This window comes from Euleptes europaea, chromosome 5, assembly GCF_029931775.1.
Source record: "Euleptes europaea isolate rEulEur1 chromosome 5, rEulEur1.hap1, whole genome shotgun sequence".
Lineage (NCBI taxonomy): Eukaryota > Metazoa > Chordata > Lepidosauria > Squamata > Sphaerodactylidae > Euleptes > Euleptes europaea.
In genome coordinates, this window is record NC_079316.1 from 96,626,330 (window position 1) to 96,638,674 (window position 12,345).

Below are 12,345 nucleotides of genomic sequence, written 5' to 3' on the forward strand. Positions count from 1 at the left end.
TTGTCTTGACTTATTTTTGGATTTCAGCCAGTACCTGAAGGTTGGCAACTGTAATCATTGTATTTGTAGTTTTATTCTGTGTAAGTGATTTTATGTCTATGGACTTCACTTTTAGTTATGGCCAACAACCAGTACAAATGTATTTGCTTACTTAAAGAAGGATTTGGGTTTGTTTTTTTTGGGTGGGGGGAGAGAGAAGCAAACAAAAACACAACCAACCAAGCCAGTGTGACAAGGACAAATCTCCTGCTTGGCTTTTTTGGTAACCAAAGAACTAGTTATAGTTTACAGAATGGGATAACACTGGATTTTCACCTCAGAGTGTTTTCACACTCAACAGTCTACCCCCTCCTTCCAAAACACATCCATATTAATTACAGCTAGTAGTAAAGGCAACCATAAGAATTTTTATATAGACGTTATAATAGGCTCCTTGGTTTCCTCTTTGAGAAGACTGGCTGTTAGCACTTACAGATGTCTTCTGAAACACACACATTTTTGACAAAGTTATCGCTGAACACTTTAAGCAAACCAAATCATTTTTTGGCTGGAATACTAGACTCTCTTGTGTATTAAATTACTTCCCAACATAAGAAAACATCATTACAGCTGTTGCACAAACCCATTTCCAGGGCCTTATGTTGACCTAACTTGACTTTGTGGGCAAATTTAGATTTTTGCTTTTCATTTTGTGGCATGAGGAGCCTGGAAGAAGAGACATTTACCTTATATAAAATTCTTACAGGCATTTTAATCGGATACTCTTGAGAAAAAAAAAAAGGTCAGCAAAAGCTAAGACTTGAACTGCTTGGATACATTACAAATGACTGATCTAAACCCAGGACAGATTAGCTGATCATTTTCCATGCCAGGATCCATAGAAGGAGTGTGATTGTCCAGCCGTAAGGCTACAAAGAGGCCTCCGACTTGTTCTCCCAAGTATCAGGTTACATTTTAAAATATAATAAACCTTTTGCTGTTATGGCTGTGGAATGAGGCCCTTTAAACCAAGAAATCAGTGTAACCAATAAAAAGGACCATCTGTCCAAGTATGCAGGGAATCCATAACAATAGCTCTGAGGTGTCAAGTGCCCCATTCATTTCAATAGGCCTTAAATCCAGCTGCCTATGATATTTTAAATGTCAACATTGTTAATGGACATTGCTGCTTATTAGAGCATGCAAGAGAGGGAAATAAACATCAAAATAATGTGAATAATTTGGTTCCAGTGTGTCCCAAAATGGAAGAGAGTTCACAAAGCACTAGAGGGGATGAGAAGAGGAGCATTTCAGTAGGGGGGGAGATATAATATTCAGCTTTTAATGTGCTACAGTAAGTCTGCTGGGGGGGGGGGAGAGAGAGTTATTTCACTGTCCTGAACAGAAAGGCTCTGCTTTCCAAAGTTTTGGAAATATACAGAAGCACGATGGGGGAAGCAGGGGAGGATGGTCGTTACAGAAAATAAGATGAGGTATTGACTACACAAAAGCACATACATCTTCCCACCCCAAACTCTCCTATATAATTGAAGGGGGGGGGGGAATCAAAGCTAACTAGTGGGCTTTGTTGGGGGATTAGGCTATATTGGCTGCCACAGCCCAGTTTTTGTTGCTTTAGTTGGTCCTGGATGCTTTTTTCTGTTTTTTCTTTTTTCTGTTTTCAGAAATCCTCTTGTGACAGTGAATGTTGATAACAAATATGCACCAAACGTTCTCTGAATGTTCTGATATTTATCGAACATTTGATATCAGCATTTTGACATCTATGGCAATTTTATTTCAATATACTATATGAGATACTTATTCCAATATTTCAAATGCGACAGATGGCATTGGTTTTGTTAGTTGGCATGAAATAGTATTTAATATTTGAGTTTCGCAGCTGATAAGCAATGGAGTTTGGTATTTGCTTGCTGGCATGCAATGGTATTTAGCATCTAGCAGTATTTGAAAGCTTCTCAGTACAACATTTCATATTTGACACTTGTCAAATTAATTTATTAATTACAATATTTATACTCTGCCTTTCCTCCTGGCTCATGGCGGCTTGTAGTAATAATTAAAGCATTACAAGTTAAAACCAAATAAAATAACAAACCCCAAACACCTCCGTCCCCTCAAAAGATGCCTGCTGCTGACAGCCCATCAAAAAACCCTGGCAAACAAGCAAGACTTGCAGGATTGAATGAAATTAAAGAGATGACAAAGGTCCTTGGGAATTGCAAAGGAAGGGGGAAATCAACATTCAGATTTGAATTTTAAAGACAAAAGCGCATATTCAAAATCTGAATGGCAGAAAAACAGAGTTTCACTTACTGTAACTGTTGTTCATCTGGTGGTCTTCTATGCAGGCACACATTGGGACTGCACAGGCCAGCCACAGATAAGATTTGTCAGCTTCTAGCAAAATCGAAAGTAAGAGTGCTCCCCCTCCCCTCGGGGCATGTAGCTTTCCCGCCCAACAGTCACATGACCAAGGGGGAGGGAGCACTCTCCCCTCCAGTTCTCCAACCTGCCGCCACAGAACCACCCACGTGTATTGCAGAGAGGTCCCACAGCGGGGAAGGAGGGAGGGATATGTGCCTGCATAGAAGACCACCGGATGAACAACAGTTACAGTAAGTGAAACTCTGTTTTTCATCTGTGTGGCTTCTATGCAGTCCTACATTGGGAGAGTAGCAAGCTCGCTTACCAGGATGGAGGGTGTGGGACAGTCACCGAAACAATGACTGCAAAACGGCACGTCCCACTGCTGCCTTTCTGGATGAATCCACGTCGACCACATAGTGCTTCATAAATGTAGACGAGGTCGACCACGTCGCCGCTCGACAGATATCTCGGAGGTCGATTTTAGCCAAAAAGGCGACAGAGGCAGTGTAAGCTCTTGTGGAGTGCGCTTTGATCATCCACGTGAACTCACTCATAAGACATTTTAAGGGCTGAGGTAATCCACCACGACAGGGTCTGCGGGGATGCCCAATGACCCTTGAGATGGCCACTAAAGCAAATAAACAGATTATTGTCTACCCTGAAACCTGTGGTTCTCTGTAAATAAAAAAGTAGGGCCCTCCGTACATCCAAAGAATGTAGAGCCCTCTCCGCGTCAGAAGAGGGGTTCGGGAAAAATACGGGTAGTACAATATCTTGGGAAAGGTGGAACGAGGAAACCACCTTGGGTAAAAAGGAAAGCTTAGGTTTCAGCACCACCCGGTCCGCATGAAACTTAGTGAACAGATGGGAATGACAAAGGGCCGCTAAATCGCTAACCCTTCTGGCCAAAGTGATTGCAACCAGAAAGGCAGCCTTATATGACAGCAAGGATAGGTCACAGGTAGCCAAAGGCTCTAACAGGTGTGTCATGAGTTGAGACAACACTAGGGATAAGCTCCACTGTGGAACAGGTGGAGACACCGGGGGATAAAGGTTGACAAGCTCCCATAGGAACTTCTTTGAGTGTGGATGAGAAAAAACAGAAAAAGAGCCCAGCTCAACGTGAAAGGCAGAAATAGCGGCCAAATGAACTTTAATCAAAGAATTGGACAGTCCATCATCCTTCAAACATAAAAGGTAGTCAAAGACTGACGACAGGGGACAAATAACCAGGGACAAATGTTTGTCAACAGCCCACAGGGAAAAACGTCTCTACTTGGAATTGTAGGAAACGCCGAGTGGATGACTTAAGGGAGTGCAAGAGCACTTGAGCCACCCTGTCTGACCATGGATTCACATTTGAATTCTCCATGCTGCCAGTTTGACCTTGGGAGAGATGTGAGGGGATATCTCGGGAAGGAACATGTACTCCCCTTGAGCCATGGACATTAAGGTCACAAAGCAGGTTACCAGGATGCAACTTGTCTTGTCTGTTTTGATTTTGGCCAGAACCTTGCCTAGAGGGGAAGGGAGGGAACATGTAAAAGAGGGAGCCTGACCATGTCATTTGGAATGCGTCACCTATGGAGCCCGGGCTCGCCCCCACTCGGGAACAGAACCGCGGACATACCGCATTAGGTTGAGTAGCAAAAAGATCTATTTGCAGTGTGCCCCATTTTTGGAAGAGATGACGGAGACAATTCGTGTCTATGGTGAGCTCGTGGACGTCGTCGGGATAACGACTTAACAGGTCTGCGAGTGTGTTGCTCGTGCCTGCTATGTGTATGGCCAAGACAGTGGTGTCGTGTGTTATGGCCCACTCCCAGACCGCGATGACCTCTTTGCAAAGCAAAACGGACCCTGTGCCTCCCTGTTTGTTCATGCAGTGTTGAGCTGTGGAGCTGTCCGTTGCAACCTGAACATGCCTGCCCTCGAGGATGCCTGCAAAGGAACAGAGAGCAAGCCTAATAGCATGGAGCTCAAGGAGATTAATGTGCAAGGTAGACTCCTGAGCCGACCATATACCATGGGCCCTAAGAGTCATACAGTGGGCTCCCCATCCTGATAGGGATGCGTCAGAAAACACATAAACTTGGGGAGTAGGTGTTTGAAAAGAAACACGGGCTGAGAGGATATTCTCCGCGGCCCACCATCCCAAAGAGGCAACAACTGATCTGGGAAAAGACAGGTGTTTGTATTGCAGGTCAACATTGACCCTGAATGCTCTAAGGAACCAGGTTTGCAAGGGACGCATCCACAAACGTGCAAAGGCAACAACCACAGTAGTGGAAGCCACTACTGAAGAATTGGCTCGGTATCGAGGGTGTCGGCGCCAATCATGTCAGCGCTGAGAACCGTATCGGCTTTGAGACATGGAACAACCTTGATGAACGGACAGGCGATGGGATTTTGACTGGCGCTGATGATCGGACAGGCGTTGGGATGTAAATCGATGTCGAGATTTTGACCGGCGGCGATGATCGGATGGACAGTGGGATCTCGACCGGCGATGATGATCGGACTGGCGGTGGGAATAGTCGGACAGCCAATGGGATCGAGACCGGCGGGATGTAGGCAGGCGTCGATGATCAGACAGGTGATGGGATCTAGACCGGCGTCGATGGTCGAACAGGCGGTGGGATTCAGATTGGCGCTGAGTGATCGGCTCTGAGAGCGTGATCGGCTCTGAGAGGTTGAACGGCTTTGGGCACCGTGCTTGGATCCGGAATGAGGTCTCAAAGTCAAATGATGGGTTGACGCCGAAGGGCTGCGTGATCCAGATTGACAGCAAGAGCTGGATCCATGGTCAGGTTGAACTTTTGCAGCGGTGCCGACTTCTCCGCCACCAGAGGGGGCAGGAGGGTTTGGCATAATGGCACCAGCATCAACCTTTGGAGGAAACTTGTCCGGCGTCGACAAGGGCACATCCTTAAACAGCTGCGTAAGGAATTGAATGCGAAACTGCAGATCATCCTGGGACCCACTCTGAACTGTAGCAGAGGGGTTAGCCAGGGAATCATGAGGTGTGTCCTCAAAGAGTATCGGCGGAGTTGGTTGCCGCAGGGAAACGTTGGCGACGACTGACGAAAGGTGCCGAGGTGGTTTTGATGCCGAGGAGGCCTTGATGAGGATCGGCACCGAGGCAATTTCAATGGTGCCCGGCGCCGAGGTGATTTCGACTGAGACTTTTTACGCCGTTCCAAATTGGCCGGAGCAAGGAACTTGGCTGGTTTAATAATGGGTTTTGCAGTATTAGATGACCGAAGGGAGGTTTTATCTTGCTTAGACATACCTCCGGCATCCTGGCGAGTTTCTCGACAAGAAAGGTTTTTTCATGGACTCTGTGGTCGAAGCCCATCCTTCAGGGCCAGCCGGCCGTTTGGAAGTACCTTCTCGGGCGTCCGGACAAAGGTACTCCATATAAAGATGTGACTTCAGGTGATCAGTCCATGCCTTCAATGCCCTCAGAGTGAGCTGAGCACAGCTCTTACAGGTGGAAGGGATATGGCCTTCCCCCAGACAAAGAAGGCAATCTTTGTGGCAATCGGATTTAGCCATTTTAGTGCCGCAGGAACAGCATTGTTTGAAGAGAGGAGCCTTTTTAGACTCCATAATGAAGAGAAGCTAAAGACACGTTCTCTCTCCATGGCAGCAGAAAGAACTGGAGGGGAGAGTGCTCCCTCCCACTTGGTCATGTGACTGTTGGGCGGGAGAGCTACATGCCTCGAGGGGAGGGGGAGCACTCTCACTTTCGATTTTGCTAGAAGCTGACAAATCTTATCCGTGGCTGGCCTGCGCCTGCGCAGTCCCATTGTGGGACTGCATAGAAGCAATGCAGATGAACTTGCAATTCTGGAGAACTTTGAATTTTGGCAAGCTTGAAGTTCTATCCCACGACATCACTCAGATAAGTTTGGAGCTTTCCTACAGTACAAGCAGCAAGAGTGGACTTGGAGTGGAAAGGATCTTGGAGCAAGCCAAGCTGAGTGGCCTTCGTGGCAGTGGAATCCAGCGTGGCAGGAGACACTTGCCTCACCGGGGCCAAACATGGGCATTAGCCCATGCATTGCTTCAATCCTCCAAAATGGCAACAGTGCAGGAGCAGACAATTGGTGAGCCACTTGCCGTTGCTGATGAAAGGTCTGAGCCCAGTGGTCCCTGAGGCACTGGCAGTTGCTGAGTCTTTAGCCTTACTTGCTCCTGTCCATGAGAAACCCTCTAGGGCTGTGGTCCACCTGGAAATTTCCCAGTAAGTTAAATGGCCAGTGCTTTCTTGAGGGGGAAGGGACTCCTTCCACTGGAGAAAGAGCCCCTTCAGCTGCAGGAAGGCTCCCAACTTAAGTTAAGCAGAGTGGTAGAATACAACCCATTAATTTTTGTGTCATTTCTGTCAATATATGTAAGCGTTGCTCATCTTAAGCAGGAGTCACCAAGCTCTTCTGGACTGTTAAGACATTTGCAAATATTCATATCAATCATGTCCAACTAATATAGTCCTCTAGAAGTGGATACATGACAGATGCACTCGTGCGTTCCCCACCCAGAAATGGATGCATGTTTTCTCCCTTGAGTTTATCAAAGAGGTTCGGTCCCAAATGAAACCTCATAGTGTATTATGGTGAGATACAATGAGATAATTAAAAAACAACCACAACAACTAGTGGTTTAAAACTGTGCAAACTTTCACTAATCAGGAAAAAGATTATTTGGAGATTTAAAAGATTGTTCTTATAAGTAGTTTAAAACTCTAAGCCTTTCTGAAGACTAAAACTGGCACTTAGATTTCTTCTTGTTTAAAAGCAAGGGTACTCCTTGCTAGTTTTCAAGTCCCAGAATTAAAAATAAAGTGGCAGTCCACATAAAGCAATGAGATATGTACTCATTCCTACCTAAAGTTATCAGATTCATAGGACTGACACAGAAAATATCAACAGTGCAGATGTGGGCGGGGGGAGGCAAATAGCATGACTTTGGCATAGAATTCAGTTAACTTTATGATGGCTATTAGATAGTCAATTCAATTCAAAGTCAATTTAGTCACATTTTCTAGTAGATGAAGTCAAAGAGTTCATTCCTCAGGTTACAGTTCTAACCTTTATGGTCAGTAGAGATCCTGTTAGCTCTCTATCTCTGCATGCTATAAAAATTCCCATTTAGACAGCTGAAATCCATTGCTTTATCTGAATTTGAAATGTATTTGTGTGATATATGTAAATGGGCACATGCACGTTAGTAAATACAGCTTGAATTCTACAAGCTGATACATGATTCCAGCTTGCATTGGGAATTTCCCTATTCCACTGATGGAGGAAGTGTCAAGAGGAAGCTCCTACACCCTCCGCCTGTGTGGCTTGCCCTGTTCCTGGCCTTTACTGCAAACCCCTCCTGGCCTATCTTAAAGAAGGTTCAACTGACTAAAGGTGGGACTTCCACAACCTTCCATTCCATCTCATTAGTAGTTTACCTTCCTCCCCATTTGGGTTCTGTGTCATGGTTTTTGCAGAACAAATATGATCTGAATGTCATCGACTATATGTATACCAAATTTCAGCACTAGCTATTTTGAAAGTATCGTAACAATTTAAAATATCAGCATCAATCAGTATTAAAAAGATTAGGGAGCTTGTATAAGACAAAAATTGGCACACAAGTAGGTCCAAGATGCTCTGATTTTTTTTTATAAAAAAAAACACCAACAGGGACGGAACTTTTTTTTTTAATTTCTATTGACTGGAATGGGGACATGAAGTTTTTAGTGTCCAGTATAGAACAATATTGCATAAGACTTATCTGTCACTTTAGGAAAAAGCAGCTTCACAGCAAATAAGAGATCACAGCAGGCTGTTGAAGTTAAAATGCAGGGTTTGTTGGGGGTTTCCCTTCTCATACTGTAAACTATCCTGTGACTGGGGAAGAAGGCATTTCTACTGTGTGTGTGTGTTTACATTTTAAAAAATTCCTCAGTCATTCTTGTGCTCTGGTGCCAGTTGTAATATATCGTCAGTTGCAGTATAACTTAATACATTGAGGCAGGTGACGTTACGACTTCTCTGATTTATCTTGTGAAAGTGTACACAAAACCAATGAAAGGGGAAAGTCTTCCCATATTATTGCATTAGAAAATGTGTAAAGGGGCACCTGACCTGACTGAATAGTCTGTTTCCTTTCTAAATTACATTTTATTTAGGAAATCTATGCTCTCAAATACATTGCTAAGTAGTGCATTATCATCTCTTTTGCTTTGTTTTAAAATTTCTGATGAAAATCACAACATCCTTCTCATTTACACAATTATACCTATTTACTCAGGGAAATTAAAATTCACCATGATGCATTTCTGAAGACATTTTTAAAAAGCCCTCGAGTGAAACCCACACCTGCTTTGCTGTCATTATCTCTGCATCACACTACAAAGGATATAATTCTAGGAGAAAACTAGCCATTCCTGATAGATTTTTGTTTAATCCCTGATGCTAAAAGATAAAGATTCAGGATCCTGAACAAGTGAGCTGTAAAGTATTTCAGAAATGCAAACTTATGCTGCTGGGTAGCAGAGGTTCTATTAGAGACCCTTCACCTCCATAACATGGGTACATAATGTTTTTATTTTATGTGATCACCCAAGGTAACTACAGCGAAGAATTAAATCCCCATGACCAAAATAACAACAGCAGCTCGTAATCTTTGCAAGTGTTGAGTCATGCACATAGCAACAGACCCACAATGGAAAAACATTAATGCTTTTTATATTGGTAATCATCTGTAACATGAGCAATTAAGTACAGTACTAATGGACTATGGCCAAGAGCCTGGTACTAATATTAAAAACTGACAGAGATGAATAGGTTTGGAAGCAAAACTGGGTTGACAAAGACATTTTTATGAAGTGCTTGGGGTGATTTGATTTAAACCAATCAGTAAGGCAGGTTCAGACCAGTCAGCCCTACAGCGACAATAATGCATTCATGGACATTATACAATTCCTGCTACACTTTAAATAAAAACATCCATTGATTTTACAAAACACACACACACACACACACATGAAACCTAACCAACATGGACTTGCATTATTGCACTCATTAATAAAGCAAAAGAAGAGCCTGCAATCCATATCCAAAACACTTACTCAACCCACCAGCAATATCATCTTGTTTTTAAAATGAAACTGTTTACTGGATATGAGACATATGCAATTAAACATAGATACATTCATAAATCAGATTTAGCCTTTTTCTAACTTGGGGGAGAAGCACAATGCCTTAACAATAAAGGCAGTTTGCTTTTATACATGATCTGGAAGTTAGTGCTTTAAAAGATGGGAGCAGGGAGAGGTGTCTTTTCCTGTCACTCCACTGAGAGCAATGCTGTTGTTTTTGACTAGCAGCAGTTCTTCTGCGCTCAGGCAGAGGTCCTTCCTGGATCTGTTACCTGAGATCCATTTGTTAAAAGAGATACACCAGGGCTTAAACCTGGAGCATTGCAAAGGACGTACAAGCCATAGTATTTTCCCCTTCTAGAACAAACAATTAACAATAATAATTCAAATGCTCAGAACATTTTTGAAAACCATTTCTAATACTATTTCAATCTAATGCCAGTAAACCTCAGGTATGGCATTTGCCAATGTTGTTTGTTAAAACTTGCACTGAAAAAAATTGTGCATTTTAGTCAGGGAACTCCTCAAGTGATCTAAATACATTCAGCCTTTGTTCCCCAGAATTTACTTAGAATATTTGCAAAAAACTATGTGAGGCAAGACTTACTGAAACCCAAATCAATTTCAAGTGTGGGGCAGTGTCAGGACAATGGGAGAATTCCTCCCCCCACCCCATTTTGTTCCCCATCTATCTCTGAATTTTAAATCCACACTAACATTCAAAGTAAGCCCGATACTGCTTCGAAAAACAGCACAAGTTCAATGTGCTTTTGTTGCCACTTTTGAAAACCCAGCCAAGGAGTGTTAAGGGTAAACAGAAACACAGTAGCATCAAAATGTGGAACAGCTTTCACTCACAGAACAACACTCCAATCCAAAACAGACAATCCTAACCTTCTGAGTCCACTGCAGAGAGACCTGAATCCAAAGATCCAAAAGCACAGCGGAAGGTTGTGCGCTCACTTGGGTCATTCCCAGAGGAGAATAGGTGAGGAGAGCAGAAGCATGCCAAAGCTTTGAGCAACTCTCCAAAGTATGGGTATGCTGAAGAGAGATTCCCAAGCTTGACTAGGCACCCTCTTATCCCCACAAAGGAAGACCAGTACAGTAAGTTGGCTTACTATTCCTGTGAAAGCAACCAAGCTCCCACCCCCAGGCCCTGCCAAGCATCTCAGTTCTAGCTGGAGCAAGGAGCAGGGAGTGACAGCATGCAGCGACATGATGCCACTTCCAGTTTGTACATGGAAGTGATGTCATGATGCTCTTGGAAAGATGGACAAATCCCTAGAGCACTGTGATGTCACTTCCAGATGCAAGCTTTGCTCCCCATCCCCAAAAGGCTTTTGCTGGTTGCCAGCACTCTTCTAGCAACCCTAACACAAAGGATTCAAACCAGACTCAGGGTTGGATTCAGACTGAATTTCCCAGTAGTATAATGGAACTTTCCTCCTTTCTCCCTCCTACTGCATTCCACCGATCTCCATGAAATGCTGCTTGTGGGGAATTGGGAACCCTTAGGAATGACATGATTGGGGGGGGGGGGTTCTACAGCAGGAAGGGGGAATTGATGGAAAGTGCTAATTTAGTGCCAATCCAACCCTAAGTGTTTGTCAGGTGGGGAGAAGGGACAAACTAAATATCTCTTCCCCTTCTTCCTGTCCCACACAACATTACTGATACAGGGTGACTGCTAAAGTCAGCGATGCAGTAAAGACTGAACAGATAAGTCTATTTCAGAAACATATATAATCCAAATAAAACAATTGTTCTTTAGTATATACACAAGATGTTATAAATAGGAAACCATGTGCATGAAAATTCATAAAAAACCAAATGGTACCATTGAGCAGTTTTCTTGTCTGTCTGTACACATCAATAATATAAATACAGTATCTTTATTTCATTGAATGACTGAGAAATGCCCTTTCACTAATTCTTTACAAGCCTTTTTGGAAACCGTAACAAACTATTTCCACTGTGAATCAGTGAGAAAAATAAAACTGCAAACAACGCGGCCTCTCCCACACCATTGCAGGGGTCTACAGGTGAGTTAGTGAATGCTTTCCCCCCTCCCTCTTGCTGAGTTCAACTACAACGGATAGAGCCAAAGTCCCACAGAGATCAATGGGACTTAAGCAGCCATCTGTGTACTTAAAATCCATTAATTACAATGGGACCAAGTAACTAACTTTCTTCTTAAACTGCACCCCTGGGCTGCTGGACTGCAATAGGAGCTGCCGAAAACAGAGTCCATTCCTGTCTGCATTGGATCCTTTCATCTACATGGCTTTACCCAGGCTTCCATTTTTTGGCTACAGCATGATTGTTCAGTAGCACCTTAAAGACTAACAAAAATATTTTCTGGTAGGGTATGAGCTTTCGTGAGCCACAGCTCACTTCTTCAGATATTGTTGTTTTTATGTCATTGTGTGTTTTTTCAGTTCTGATTTTAAAATGTTTTAATGATGTTGTTTGGTTGGCTTTAATGGTTTTCAAATGTGATTTTATCAAGTGTGCTTTAAATTTGTTACCCACCTTGGTGGCCCTCGTGAGGCCAGAAAGGCAGGATATAAATGATGTTAAATAAATAAAAATAAATGATGGGAATGGCATCTGTTTTCACTTTATTAATGTAATCAAGCAACCCATTGTTGACCAAATGTTCTTGATATTCTGCTTTTCACGCTGGGATTTAAGGTTTGCAATTGTCACATTTATCGGTATGGCTAATAGCTCATCCTTCAAATAAAGCATACATGCACTGTATGTCTAATAAAAAAACAACATGCCATGCTCGTAGATGGTGATAAACAAAA

The 12,345-nt window shown here is 43.2% G+C and overlaps 1 protein-coding gene across 2 annotated transcripts in view; it reads right to left on the reverse strand.

Moving 5' to 3' along the window:
- ARID5B (AT-rich interaction domain 5B) overlaps positions 1 to 12,345 on the reverse strand; it is a 237,803-nt gene that overhangs the window by 21,367 nt on the left and 204,091 nt on the right. The window lies entirely within an intron of this gene.